This window comes from Plectropomus leopardus, chromosome 24 (assembly GCF_026936395.1).
Source record: "Plectropomus leopardus strain MGB_pleo_1.0 chromosome 24, ASM2693639v1, whole genome shotgun sequence".
Lineage (NCBI taxonomy): Eukaryota > Metazoa > Chordata > Actinopteri > Perciformes > Serranidae > Plectropomus > Plectropomus leopardus.
This window is the reverse complement of record NC_142199.1, coordinates 1,109,431-1,124,007: the sequence shown is the minus strand read 5'-3', so window position 1 is coordinate 1,124,007 and position 14,577 is coordinate 1,109,431. Positions and strand designations below refer to the sequence as shown.

Here is a 14,577-nt window from a genome sequence, read left to right as displayed (position 1 = left end):
GCGTGAACGGGCAGAAGTCACGGTTCGGGTTCAGAGGTCGAGCGAGCGGCGGCGTGTTTTCAGCACCTTTGCTCCGAAGCTTGACGAAGCAGAATGTAGGTTAAACCTGCGCACAAGTTGTTTGTGGGTTTTTTTCTCCATTCAGTTTCCTCCCCCGAAAACCTCCCTTTTGTTTTCATTGGCGCCGTTAATCGATTTATGCTAATCAGCTAATGAATCGTCTAATCCACCAACAGATTACAGGAGGAGCCGGAGGAGGCAGCAGCTCCGACACAGGCCTCCTTACTGTCGCTCACCTGCGGTCTCCATCAGCAGCCTGGAAACGCCCAAAAACGACCAAAAAAAGTCACAACACCGCACCGGAGACCCCGAAATGACTCAGCGACGCATCATAGCTCGGGCGCCGAGCTCTGTGTTATGAAACAGTAATCGTCCTGTAGTGCAGACAGCTGGCACGTCTGATCCCCACAGATTGGTTTTAGTGGCACGAATAAAGCTGATTATCAGCGCCGCGCTGCTCCCGCTAACCTGTCACAGACACCGCGGCCCTCTGAGCGCCAGCAGCGTCTTCTGCATGCAACAGTGCTGTCGGCCCCAACCGAGGGCCCGCACCACGGATCTGGGCCCGCACCACAGATCTGGGCCCGCACCACAGATCTGGGCCCGCACCACAGATCTGGGCCCCCAACATTATAATTCACGGTAAAATAAAGTGATTGACTCTGTGAATAGTTTTTGTCCTTTTAGTCTCCATAAGGTGTCAGAGACATAAAACAGCATCAACATAGAGCTTGTTGATCAAAAAAAGAGCCAGAGGAGGATCCCCCACACCCCCGACAGAGGACACAGCTGAGACACTGATGTCCTAAAATCACAGAAATATACTAAAATCCTAGAAATGTCCTGATAACCTAAAAATGTCCTAAAATCCTACAAATGTCCTAAAATCCTGGAGAGTATTTAAAACTCTAAAAATATCCTGTATTCCTAAAAACGCCCTAAAATCCTAGAAATGTCCCTAAGTCCCAGAATCCTGTGTGCGGTATCACCTCCTGCAGTCTGCCCCGGGTGGCAAACAGCCAGCGCTGTAATGAGCTCAGCGCCTCGCTCGTCTCTGCATTAGAGGATGAGCTGCGTTAAAACGGCGTGGGAGGAGGACAGACACGGCGGCGGTTAGCCGGGTGCGAACGCAGGTTGATGTTTTGTTCCCGTGGCAGGTGGGAGAGCTCAGAACATCTCGTGGCGGCGCAGGACGGGGAGGCCAGCCGGGGTCGCGCCCTGGTTTCTCTGCACTCTGCTGACTCTCCGCTGACATTTACGGCACTTTTATTCATGAAGGGCTTTTAGCGAGCCGGCCGCGCTGCTGCAGCCTGCGAGGCAGCAGGGGCATCTGGGAGATTTGGGACGTGAGAGTTCACTGCAGAGTCGAGACGAGCTTCTGCCGTACATTCACGCACTCAATTCACTGCATTTTAATTATGAAACGCTCTTCATCGTGTCTCCTGCAGCGTCTCGTCCTCACAGTATTGTTTAGTGGCTGCTCTGGAGCGCTCGTCTTTCACCAGTTTGTTTTTGAGCTCTTTAAGGGCATGTTGGCTTGAAGTTTAGAATTTTAAAAATTTATTCTTGCCTTCTTGATTTTTGAATGTCTTAAAAACAGAGAAACGTCTTAAAATCCTAGACCCCCAAATTCCTAGAGATGTCCTAAAATTGTAGATTCTGAAATCCTAGAATCATCCTAAAACCACAGAAATGTCCTAAAATACTTAAAAAGTCCTGGAATCCTCAAAATGTACTAAAATCCCAAAATTGTTCTTCAACCCTAAAGATTTCCAAAAATCCTGGAAGTGTCTTAAAATCCGGGAAACGTCCTAAAACCCAAAAAATGTCCTAAAATCCTAATAATGTTCTAGTGTCGTAAAATTCTAGATCCAAGAAATCCAAGAAATGTCCTAAAATCCTAGAAATGTATCAAAAAATCCTAAAAATTTCCTAAAATCATTAAAAATGTATAAATATTAAATATTATAAATTCTAGAAATGTCCAAAAACCCTAAAAACATCCTAAAATTCTATAAACGTCCTAAAATTCTTTTAATGTCCTGAAATCCTAGAAATGTCCTAAAATCTGAGAAGTGTACTAAAAATCTCGATATTTTCCAAAATCCTAGAGACAGAAGAGTCTTGATTAAGTTTCCTCCAGACATCGATGTCGTTGGTAACTGTCCTCTCTGTCCGGACAAAGTGTCCGCTGACGTCTAAACGAAGGTTTTTTTGTCTCGACTTTTTTGCAGAGGCACATTTTGACGGTCCGCTCCGGAGGTCACCAGGTACGCCCTCACCTCCTCCACCTGCTCAACATTTGATGCCCGCCTCTCTCAGATGCCGGAGATGTGAAAATAAACATCCGGCTCTTCTTCTGTGGTAAGCTGCTTTGGCGCGGCGCTCCTCTGTGGTCTCCGGTCGTAGAGAAAAACCCCCGAGTGACTGATGTGCGGTTCACCGTGTGTGTTATTGTAAAGGATTTAGAGAAAGAGGGAAGGCTTGATGAAAAGTTAAGGAGGTCTTTGAAGACGCCGCAGTCTGAAATCTCCTGACTTTTATGGTCTCATCACTTATGTTTTTTGGTCGGAGTCCCAGGAGAGGACGGAGCAGGAGACACAGAGGTCTCACTGCTAAAAGTGTCCCACTGTAAACCTTAAAATAGTGTTTCAAAAGTTTTTATGCTGTCTGTCCGTCCAATTATTGTGAACATGATATCTCAGGAATACCTCGAAGGGATATTTTCAAATTTGGCACAAACGTCCACTTGGACTCATGAATGAATAGATTGAGGATGTCTCTTTAAATTTGGCACAAAAGCCCACTTGGACTTAAGGATGAACTGATGAAAATTAAATTCTCAAAGGTCATTGTGACCTTAAGGCCATTTTATTCTCACGAATGAAATATTTCAAGAATACCTTATGGGAATTTCTTTAAATTTGGCACAAACATCCCATCTGAGTCAAAGATGAACAGATTGGATTTTGGATTTTGTGATCCTGTGTTCATCTCATTTCATGAATATCTCAAGAGGGTTTTGAGGAAATTCCCTAAAATTTGGCGAAAACACCCACACGGCCTCAAGACAACCTCTTTAGAATTTGGTGGTCAAAGGTCACTGTGACCCCGCCTGTCGCAATTTCGTGAACACGTTATCTCAAAAACGCCTGTGTGTGATGCGTCCATGTTTTCAAGAGAAACTTGACTGGCGTGATAATTGTAGTTGTTTTTTAATTTTGAAGAAAGCTCACTAATGTGGGACTCGATGAGAAAGCTGTGAAACATTTGTGCTGAATTCTGGTGACAAGTTCAACATCTTCCTGTGGTTTGAGGTCTTGTTCAGCTCAAAGGGGCAAAATTTAAGGGTTCCCTTTTTTCGTCGGGGAAAACAGCTGCACACAGTCAGAAACAAGACCAAGTAAAAGCTGAAATTATTCAAGACAGACACTTTTGAAGTGCCCGAGTGGTTTAAAGCGGCGTTTTAATCCCGTGGCCTCGCGGTCACACGAGTCGCATCCCGAACCCACATCTGAACCGTCTCGCGGACAGCTCGGCATGTTTTTACACTGATCAAATTACAGGCTTTGACATCCACAAGGTCCTAATCCGCTTTCGAAAAACCACACACACACACACACACACACACACACACACACACACACACACACACACAGGGGAATATTGCCTGAGAAATTCTTGAGTAATTCACATATTTTGGGAGCTATGACTGGAGCGCGGCCGCTGACCCTGTGTCGTGTTTCGTCCTGCGCTCATGTTCAAAAAGGCCTTGAGAAAGAAAGTTTGTCCTCAAACTAAACACGGTGAAAAGGCGGGTATCTGGTGTCCTCACTTAAAAGGTGAAAATCAACCTCTGTGCCTTCAACAGAGCGGGCCATTGTCTGACGGTTTACAAAAGCCACCTTGCCTAAGATAGAGTTTAAAGCAGCCAGTCCAGATTGAGTTACTATGTATCTGCCGCGCCGCTGCCAACTTTTCAATTGTGTTTCACGTCGGTTTTCAGACGGGACAAAGCCGGCCACAGTTGAACTGTAGGTTAAGAGGAGAGCGGAAGGGAACTGCAGAGATGTACAGTGAGATATTTTCCTTGTGCATTCTTCACGACTATGAAAGTAATCTCGGATCACACAAAAGTGACTGGAAGGTGTGTTTTGTGGCTCTGGCAGCCGCCCACCGCCTCCACCGCCCCTCTGTGACCAGTGACGTGGAACGGGACTCCAGTCTTCAGGTCTACATACAATGCAGAAATATAGATTCTCTCTTTTTTTTTTATTACATTTTTTTATTTTATTGATTCTTTTTTTATTTATTTTTTAATTTATATTACTATTCATTTTATTTATTTTTTTTAATCTTTTTTCTTTCATTTTCTATTTATTTATTTTTTGTTCCAGTATTTATCATTTTTTACTGCCAAAATTATTGAATATTTGAAAGTAGAAAATAATCTTAACGTATAATATTTTTAAAGCTTGATTTTTGAAAAGCGCAGAGCGATGCGAGTGTGTGTGATATCATAGCGGGCTCTCAGGGTTAAATACTGCAGTATTTTTAATCACAATGACAAACCTGATGAACAGAATACAAAATACGTATATAAATGAGCAGTAAAGTCAGTTAAATTCATTGTTTTCTCCATGGGGTTTGGTGGGGGCAGACTGGACGCGGGGGCCGTTAATGCTAATCAGGACTTATGTGGTCCTGATGGATGACTGAATTCCTCGATAGACTCCTCGATAGATGATTACTGCGTGATAAGATTTTAATGGCTTAATGTTGTGCCTATTAATCTGGTAAGAAGCGTCTGATTTGATCAGCGGGACCGCCTCACTTTAATTAATCCCCCGGGTGGTGTCCCACAGCCATACGACTGCGGTAACACCGGCCCGCCCCTGATGGTACTGTTGGCCAGTACACACAGTGTCGGGTACTTTTCACAAAGTACTACAATGTGCGTATCTGTTCATTCTTTTTATTGTTAAAAATGTCACAAAAATACACAAAAAGATGGATGAGGATGGGTTTATGAGTATCAAGGAGTAAAAAAATGAGGTAGACTATTAGTAGAAGTAATAATTGTCACAATGGTAGTATCGGTGGCGGTAGTAACAGTATAATATTAGTCATATTAGAGGTCGTGGGAGTACTAATGGTGGTAATGGTGGTAGCAGTTATATTAAGGACTGTGGATGTAGTAATCACATTAGTATCAGCAGTAGAAATCAGAGTGGGCACAATGGTAGAGTACCAGTCATGGTAGTTTTTAGGTAGTAGTAGAAGTGCTCGTAGTAGCAGTATTAATAGTAGTAGTGGTAGTAGCGATAAAAGTGATAGTTTTGATGGTAGAAGTTGAAGTAAGTACTTTGTAATATTGTGTAATAGCAGAAGCAGTAGAAGTAGTAGTAGTTGTTGCAGTAGTAGTAGTAGCAGCATCTGTCGCAGTAGCAGTGGTAGTAGTAAAAGTAGTTTTAGTGTTATGAGTGGTAAAAGTAGTTTTAGTGTTAGTAATGCTAGTAAAAGTAGTTTTTGTGTTACAAGTAGTAAAAGTAGTTTTTGTGGTAGTAATAAATCTAGTAAAGGTTTGCAGTGTGTATATATTTGGTGATAATAAAGTATTCTGAGTGCAGTAAATTTGATTTTGAATAACTATTTAATATTGGTAATAATATCGATCGTTGTCCTTCTTTTATTAATAATACTCATCTGTTAGCTTACATTAGTGAGAAAGTCAGTTTAGCAAAGACTCAAACGTTCAGCAGTTTTTCCTGTAGTTTTTCCTGTAGTTTTTCCTGTAGTTTTTCCTGTACTTTACATCACGATGCATCAAAACGATTTATCAGCCCGGTTTTGAGTCTGGAGCCAGAGTTTGGGAAACTGATCTGATCTATGAGATGGTGGAGTGTGCAGCAATCTGGGCCAGAGCATTAACAGCAGGAAGGATTATCCGCATTCAGCCGCCCTTATGCTTTCACATATGACAACAACCGGCGCAAGCAAACAAACAAACAAACAATGCATGCAGACACGATTAAATCCCCGTCTGTATTTAACGCGCAGCGTCTGTACCTCTGCTGCAGGACCCTCACACGTGGATTTATTTAGGCCTGTGATTAGTCACATTTCTGAGGTTAAAATGATCCACTTTAATGTTTCAGTCACGAGAGGAAGATTAAAAACTTGAGTGCCAAGATTAATCTCAGATATCAAAATCATGGTGCAAATAAAGAGACTAAAGTTGGAATTTTGGATTAAAGTCACGCTTTAGGGACGAAGCCAAAAGTATATATATATATATATGTATATATATGTATATATGTATATATATATATATATATATATATATATATATACATATATATATATATATGTATAAGTAAAATCAATAAAGTTATAATGTCAGTATAATATGGCATAATTTTACAGTTAATTTTCAGTACATTTTCAGGTTAAAAAAAATGTGAATTTCTATGAATTATTTTGGACTTCATTCAGAATTTTGGGCTTATATAAAATAAATCATAACATTCAAGTCATAGTTTTGCAATAAAGTCAGAATTATTGATTCAGATCAAAAGCTTTAAGAGATCGTTTTTGTTTAAAATCATATTTTTTGCACCAGATCACACATTTAAAGTTGTATTTTGGATTTAAGATAGTAAAGTTTGGTTTGAAAGTGTAAGATTGGCATCATTATGTGGGGTTGAACTGGTGTTTTGAAGTTGAAGTTGCACAATTTGGGGTTTAAATAACTGCATTTAACTCACACTCTGGATTTATGGACAGTTCATGATTTAAAATCCCAATCTTGGGTTCAAACTGTAACACTGTAGTCAAAATTATGGATTATTCTTTCAATTTGGGATTTCAATCACAATTTTGGTTTGAAATCATAAAATTAAAAGTGATAGACTGAAACCAATTTTAGTTTCAAAGCATAAAATTTCTAATTATTAATAATAATGATAATAAGAATAAGAATTAGTGTCCATAGTTCACATTTTTAGTCAGAATTTAAATTGAAGGTGTAATTTGGGGTCAAAATCCAATTTTTTAGGCAAAATTTAGATTAAGGTCATAATTTGAGGACAAATTCCAAATTTTTAGATGATAAGAATGAATTCTTAACTTAAAGTCAGAATTAAGTTATCTCATAATTTCAAACACGACTTTTCAGATAAGTCCTCAACTCAGATTTGATGCCTGAAATTTTACTTTTCTGCGAAAAACTTTACTGTAAATAAGTTGGAAACACTCTTAACTGCTTGCAAACTGTACGATATTAACTTTATTAAATCAAAAAAACTGAATTCAGCTCCAAACTGAACTGAGATGAGCCGCGCGTAAATCTGTCTGAAACACAACTTATATAAAGAGCTGCTCGCCGACATTGACATTGCATTGACTTTGTGTCGGCTTTAAACATAGGCAGGGTGTGTAGTGCTCCCTGTGTGTGTGTGTGTGTGTGTGTGTGTGTGTGTGTGTGTGTGTGTGTGTGTGTGATAAAGACCCCTTCGTGCAGAGTGAGTCGCCTCAGGCCCAACAAAAGCCTCTAATGCAGATTTAGATTTTCAATCCTGCGCCACAATTCTGCTCGCTTTGACAGGTCAACAAGCATCCAACAATCTGTTCGCCCCGCCAACATTTGTCTCTCCGAGACTTAAACCACCCATCACCTCCCAGGGAGGAGGAGGAGGAGGAGGAGGAGGAGGAGGAGGAGGAGGATGGAGAGGAGAGGTTTGAAGGAGAAAAGGAGGGAGGAAGGGGTTAATTAAAATAAGGAGGAGGAAAGGTTAAAGGAGGAGAGAGTATGAAGGAGACAAGAGGAGAGGTTAAAAAGGGAGGAGGAGGAGGAAGGAGGAAGAGGATGGAGAAGGGACGAGGTTGAGGGTAGAAGAGGGAGTGAGGAGTTAAATACAATGAGGTGGAGGAGAATCAGGAAGTGAATTAAGATGAGGAGAGGAGGAGAGGAAAGAAGGAGGAGAGGGTGAGTATGAAGGAGACAAGCAGAGATTTGCTCCTCTTCTCCTTCTTCTATGAAGGAGAAGGAAAAGAGTAATTAAAGGGGAGCAGGAAAAGGGTTAAAGAGGAAGGAGAGGAGGAGAAAAGTTAAAAAAGATGAAGGGAAGGAGGAGAGATGTTAAAGGAGAGGGAGAAGAGGAGCAGAAGAAAAGTTAAGGGACGATGAGGAGAAGGAGGAGCGACGTCAAAGAAGAAGGAGAGGAGGAGGAGAGAAGTTTAAGAGGAGCAGGAGAAAAGTTAAAGAAGAAAGAGAAGAGGAGGAGAAGGGCTGATGAAGAAAATGAGAGGAGAAAAGTTAAAGATGTGGATAAGGAGGAGATGCATTGAAGAAGAAGGAGCAGGAAAGAGGTTAAAGAAGGAGAGGAGAAAAGTTAAAGAATAAGATGAAAAGAAGGAGGACAACCGTTAAAGAAGGAGGAGAGGAGGTGTTAAATAAAGGAGAAGTAAGGTTGAAGAATATGATTAGGAGAAACTTAAAGAGAAAAGGAGGAGAGGGGTTGATGAAGAAAAGGAGGAGGAGTGGTTAACGGAGGAGTCCGTTTGAGGGAGGTGTACAGCCGTCACAGTGATGGGCTGGTCCAAATGTTTCAGGAGATTTAAAGAGAGGAGGAGGAGCAGGAAGAGGAGTAGGAACAGAGCAAACTCTTAATTACAGGTTAGGGGAGTCGGGCGAGGAGGAGCAGAGGAGGAGCAGGCTGACAGGAGCTGTTTGTTGTGGTAATTATTGCAGACTCTAACTAATCCATAAGCTGCTGTTGAGGAGGTCTTTAACCAGCGCGCCGCCCTGTTCACACCGACGCCAATCTGCAGCTCGCAGGTTTGATTCCCAATCAAGTCATATTCAGCTGAGGGCCCGAGGGCCGAATCACGCTTCAGAGAGATGTTGTAAAATTGTAGAGATGTCCTAAAATCCTAAAAATATCCTAAAATCCTAGAAATGTCATTTAATCTAAGAAACGTCCTCCGATCTGAAAAGTCTCCCTGTCGTCGCCTGCTGAATCCAAATATCTGGACTTCCTGCAGACTTTTATTCCCGGGGACGTTATTGCATCTACGAGGAGCCTGAAGCGGACTCTCTGTAGAGAACTGGACCCTCCGACACTTTATCTGCCGGGGCTCAGTCCAAACTCCGAGAATCTCCGAGATTGGAGTCATACCTTTAAAAGAAACAAAAACGGGTATTCTCCGAGACATAACCGGTGAACTTACAGTAAAAACAACGCAAATTTACGAGTCAGACTCAAATACTCTTTAAGATTATAAAGTCACAAATTTAAGAGAAGAAAAACTCAGAAAAATCGCACTTCATTATGTGGCAGATATTTTGGAAACTGGCCTTTCAGGTTTAGGCACAAAAACCACTTAATTCTGATCAGAAAAAAAGATAATGTGTTCGCTTAAAATACTTAAAATAAATAATTAAAGTCATAGTACAGTGACAGGTCGCTACAAAACACCCACATTTGGTACTTAAAAGATGAATTTTCCAACATTTTGTTGCACGTTTATGTCTCTATATCCTCACTTTAATCCGGGATGTTCTCGGTTTTTCTTGGATCATTACTCCCATCCACATCCCTGATTTTTTTTTTTTTTAACTTTACAGCGGCTCTAATTCAGCGCCGTAGTAAACAGAGCAAACAAACAGCATTAAGCTGGGAGGAAATCTCCTCCGTGGGCCAAAGTCTCTGCTCTCACTTCGTGATCTCACACCTTGACGTTGTGCAAAGCATTAGCTGTAAGCTGCAGGGAGGCCGACCTGCAGCTGATGAAGACGCTGGATGTTTTTTATGCGCCGTTGCCTCCTTCCTCCTCTTTTCTCTCCGCTGACCTGTGAGCGATGTCCCGGTGGGTCGTGTGCAGTGCTTAAACATTTCGATAATCCTTTTTATTGTGCTTAATATCAAAGCGCCGAAACCCTCTGACCTGCTCTGGACGCCACACATGTGATGCTGTTTTTTTCTCTAACCTGAAATGCCCGAGCGTTATGAATGAAAATGAGATTACGGCGCTCCTTAAGCTCCCCGTTTCCCTCCCTTTTCTGCTCGGACGGACGCCGAGGGGCCCGCAGAGCCCCTGCCAGTCCCACCTGGGGAGAACAATATCCTCAGATCATCTTAGTGTGCTTCCCAAAGGCTTTGGTTAACAGATGGTTCCTCAAATCCCCTGGTTTCCTCCCAGCTTGAACATGTGTTCGTGTGATCCTGCCCTAAAAAAAATAAAAACACACCAGAGTGGGAGATGTGTTTTGGTCACTCACATCCCACCGTCGTGTGCTCCTGACCGTCACAGTTTGTGGTCTTTAGGTCTGAGCGTCCGAGGCTTCAGCACCCAGTGTTTTATGTGATTATGTTTTTGTTTAAGGTCCCCACCGGCCCACCCCAAAAATCACTAAGGATGTTTCAGGGGTATTTATTATCAATCATATTTTAAAATCGCCAAAAATTCATCATATCAGATCATATAAAATAAAGAAAAAAGATGAGAAATACTAAAAATCACAAAAAAAAGTAAAAGACAAACATGTTTTTTAAGAAAACATTAAGAATCAGCAGTAAAATAAATAGAAAGCTTTTAAAGTTGTTTGCCCCTCACTAAGCCAAATAGACCACTTTAATTCAGCTGTAGCCAGTTCATGTTTAATGATCGCGGTGTTGAAGTTTTCTGTCTTCACTCAGCTCTAAACACTAACCGTGGCTGATATTTCTAACATCAGTATTCAGAGTTATTGTTGAAAATAAAGTTTTTCGGGGTAAATAAGATGCCAGAGGAAGGAGGATCCCCCAGCGTCCTCAGATCCGAGAGACGCCCCCGCTGTGCAGAGATGATAATTACAGTCAGATGATCCAAACATTTTTGGGGGTTTCTCTCTGACAACAAAGAATCTGATGACAAATTTGCAATCGCTCTCCGATATTTCCTCCGTAACCTTTGAGGCCGGATCAAACGCGGTGGTTTCGCGGTTGCAGAGGCGCTCCGTCGTTAGGAAACAGAGGGGGAGTGGAGACCCGTCTGTCTCTCCTCGTTCCTTCAAAAAGAAAAGTGACAACAAAGAAGAGGAAAGCGATGCCAGATCCGGGCTCTTCCTGGTGTCCTCCTGGCTCGTCAGCGGGCCGCGAGGACGGTCATGCATAATCATACGTCTATTGTTTGTGCTTCATAATATCACATTTTGAACCGGCTGCCAAACTTTCTCCCACCCACCCACCCACCGCCGTGGCCTCCAATTATGATAATTCAAACTCCCCGGCTCGCTGGAATTTGACTTTGTCTGCCCAGTTTCCCACAATTCATTTGTGCACCCGGGCCAACACGCAAACTCAGTGTCGTGTTTGTTTGTTTCCATTGTTCTGTAACATAAGCTCATGTCCTGTATTCTCTCTGCTAATGGGCCTCTGGCAGCACTTTACTGCACGACTGCCTCAGTGGAAACTGACGCAACAATTTAAAGCTCCAACATGACATCAGATTTAATGAAAGAGACACAAAGTTACCTGGAAACACACAAAACAACCACAAAAAGACACAAAACAACCACAAAAAGACACAGAACAACAACAAAACACAAAAAATCACAAAAAAGACACAAAACAACAACAAAACACAAAAAATCACAAAAAAGACACAAAAACAACCACAAAAAGACACAAAACAACCACAAAACACAAAAATGGCAAAAAGACATAAAAACAACCAGAAAAAGACAAAAACAACCACAGAAAGACACAAAAAATGACAAAAAGAGACAGAAAACAACAATAAAACACAAAAAATGACATTAGTGTCTCAGCTGTCCTCTGTCGGGGGTGTGGGGGCTCTGTCTTGATGCTGTTTGATGCACTCTGGCACCTTACGGACACTAAAAGGAGAAAATAATTTCACAAAACCTTCATGTTTTTTAAATCACTAACAATTTTAAAGGGAAAAAATCACCAAAAGATTTTAAAGAAAAAAAATCATCAAAAATTTAAAAGAAAAAAACACGCCAAAAGTTTTTTATAAATCACAACAAAAATTCGGGAAAAAATCACCAAAAAATGAAAGAGAAATGAAGTCTCCCAAAAAGGGAAAAAAAATGATGCCGACAAGTTTTTAAAAATCACAAAATGAATGAATAAATACATGAAACTCACCAACACCTTTTTGCTCTCTTTTTTCCCTACAGAGCTCTAATTGAAAAAAAAAAAGAAGAAGCGGTCGAATGTTGTAACCATCATTTCCGGTAAGTGCACAACAGCGTTTTTTGATTACAGACAGTGTGACTCTGCTGAAAATGAAAGTGTGCTGATGAAAGTGCCCAAATTAAGACACAACAAAGACTGAGTCACTTCATTAACGTGCAAACATCCGCTCCTGTGGTTCGCTGATGTCGGTGATTCAGATGAAAACATTTGAAGATTTGTTTTTTAAAGTCTGTGCTGGTTGAGTGTGAGCTCTGTGGCGTCTGCGTGCTGCTGGGAACCATGTGAATGGCGTGTGTTGTGTGTGTTGTTTGTGTTGTGTGTGCGTGTGTGTGTTGTGTGTGTGTGTGCCTAATGAGCGGTGATGAGGCAGGTTGTTGATAATAACACGATGACGACATCTCCGTCCCTGAATAGCAGCATTGTTCCTGCTGCCGACTTAAGAGGCAAAAGTTGCCATTGTGCGTTTTTCCAGGTCACTTCATACATATTTACTAAAAAGGTTTAGCGAAACAAAAGCACATGATTATTTTCTCCTCATCGCTGCTTTAATAGACTAATTGTGCTCGGGTGTTAGCTCTGCAGCGATAAGACCTCCCCGACCCCCCTGCGTCCCCCTCCCTCCCAACGTTTTACAGCCAATTATTTCATTATCAGTTCGAGGAACGCCAGCCACGCTGCTTCTGATACCTCATTTTACAGGGTTTCCCCTAAAAACTTGCCACCAAATAGAGCTTCAGTCCACAATAAAACATCTGCACGTTTAAAAAACGGTGCAATTTTAAAGCACATTTTAGTGTTTTGTACAATCGCCTCTTCTAGGGAACATTCCTGGGTTCAAGAAATGACAAATATTCAGATTTAAAGTGATTTATCCCAATCTAACAGTGCAACTCGCACAGGCATCAGGACCCAGGAACTGTCAGGTGCAAATGTAGAAAGCATGCAAAGGCCCAGGGGCCCAAAGTGTCAGGGGCCTTCACCTGTAAAATGTCATTCAAATTAAAGAACTGCAGAGACTTAAAATAAGTACGAAAAAATGAAAAAAAAACTACAAAGATACACAAGTCATCCATAAATAAACACAAAACAACCATAAATAGACAAAAAAAATAGAAAAACAAAATAACCACAGAGAGAAAAAAACAACCACAAAGACACTTAAAACAACCACAGAGAGAAAAAAACAACCACAAAGACACTTAAAACAACCACAGAGAGAAAAAAACAACCACAAAGACACTTAAAACAACCACAGAGAGAAAAAACAACCACAAAGAGACACAAAATTACCTTAAAAAGTCACAAAACAAACACAGAGTAACACAAAACAACCATAAATAGACAAAAAACAACAAAGACACAGAAAACGACAACAAAGGGACACAAAACAAAACTACAAATAGACACATCACTACCATAAAAAGACACAAAAACACTAAGTGGATGTTTGTGCCAAAGCTGAAGAAATTCCTTCAATGAATACTTGCAATATTGTGTTCACAAAAATGAGAAAGTGACCTTGACCTTTTTGGCTTTGACCTTCATCATCTAATCCATTCATCTTTTTGGTCCAAGTGTACGTTTGTGTCAAATTTGAAGAAACTCCCTCAAATTGTTCTGGTGATTTTACACTTGCAAGAATGTGATGGACGTACGTCTTCTTTGCTGAAATACTTACTAAGTTTGAAGCACTGTTAGTTGATAGTGTTAAAGAGCAGCAGTGTGTCGGGTCCTTTCGGGGAAATATACTGTCGGAATAAGCGGGAACATATCAGGCTTCATCCTGGACTGTGGTGCTGACTCTGGTGTTGTGAGGTGGACAGGTGGAGCGTGGCGGTGCTGTCAGCCGAGCGCCGTCTGTATCTGTTATCATGGCGGCGTATGAAAAGCGATACAGCGAAATCATGAGCGTGAAGGGACGGCCGTCGCAGGTGTCCTGTCAGCCCTGAAGTCTGCACACCTGCGAGGGCAGCGAGGCAGCGACTCTCTGCAGCACCTGTCAGCGCGCCGGGCCCGCGCCTCCAACGTCCCCGCCGCAGCCATTGTCTGTCCGGCCCACCTATTCACAGCGGGCTGGGGGACCTGTCATTAATAAAAGCTGGCTGTCAGCCGGCGAGGCCCTCCGTCCCCGCCAACGCTTCCTGCATAAAGGAGCTGCGAGTGCGACCGTGAGCTGCTGCAGACGCTTTCTGACGCTTTGAAGAGCTCCTGTCAGGCAGAAGTTATTCATGTTTTTTCCGAGTGAGAACCTGAGAAACACAGACGTGCGCTGCACTTTGATGCTGCACGAACGTCTTCATCACTGAAACGC

The 14,577-nt window shown here is 41.9% G+C and overlaps 1 long non-coding RNA gene across 1 annotated transcript in view; it reads left to right on the top strand.

Annotated features, from left to right (window-relative positions):
• LOC148185452 (uncharacterized) overlaps positions 1-14,577 on the top strand; it is a 158,927-nt gene that overhangs the window by 100,381 nt on the left and 43,969 nt on the right. The window contains exons 7-8 of the long non-coding RNA XR_015775915.1: positions 2,295-2,424; positions 12,248-12,304. This is a non-coding gene — a long non-coding RNA (uncharacterized LOC148185452). The remainder of the gene's footprint in view (positions 1-2,294; positions 2,425-12,247; positions 12,305-14,577) is intronic.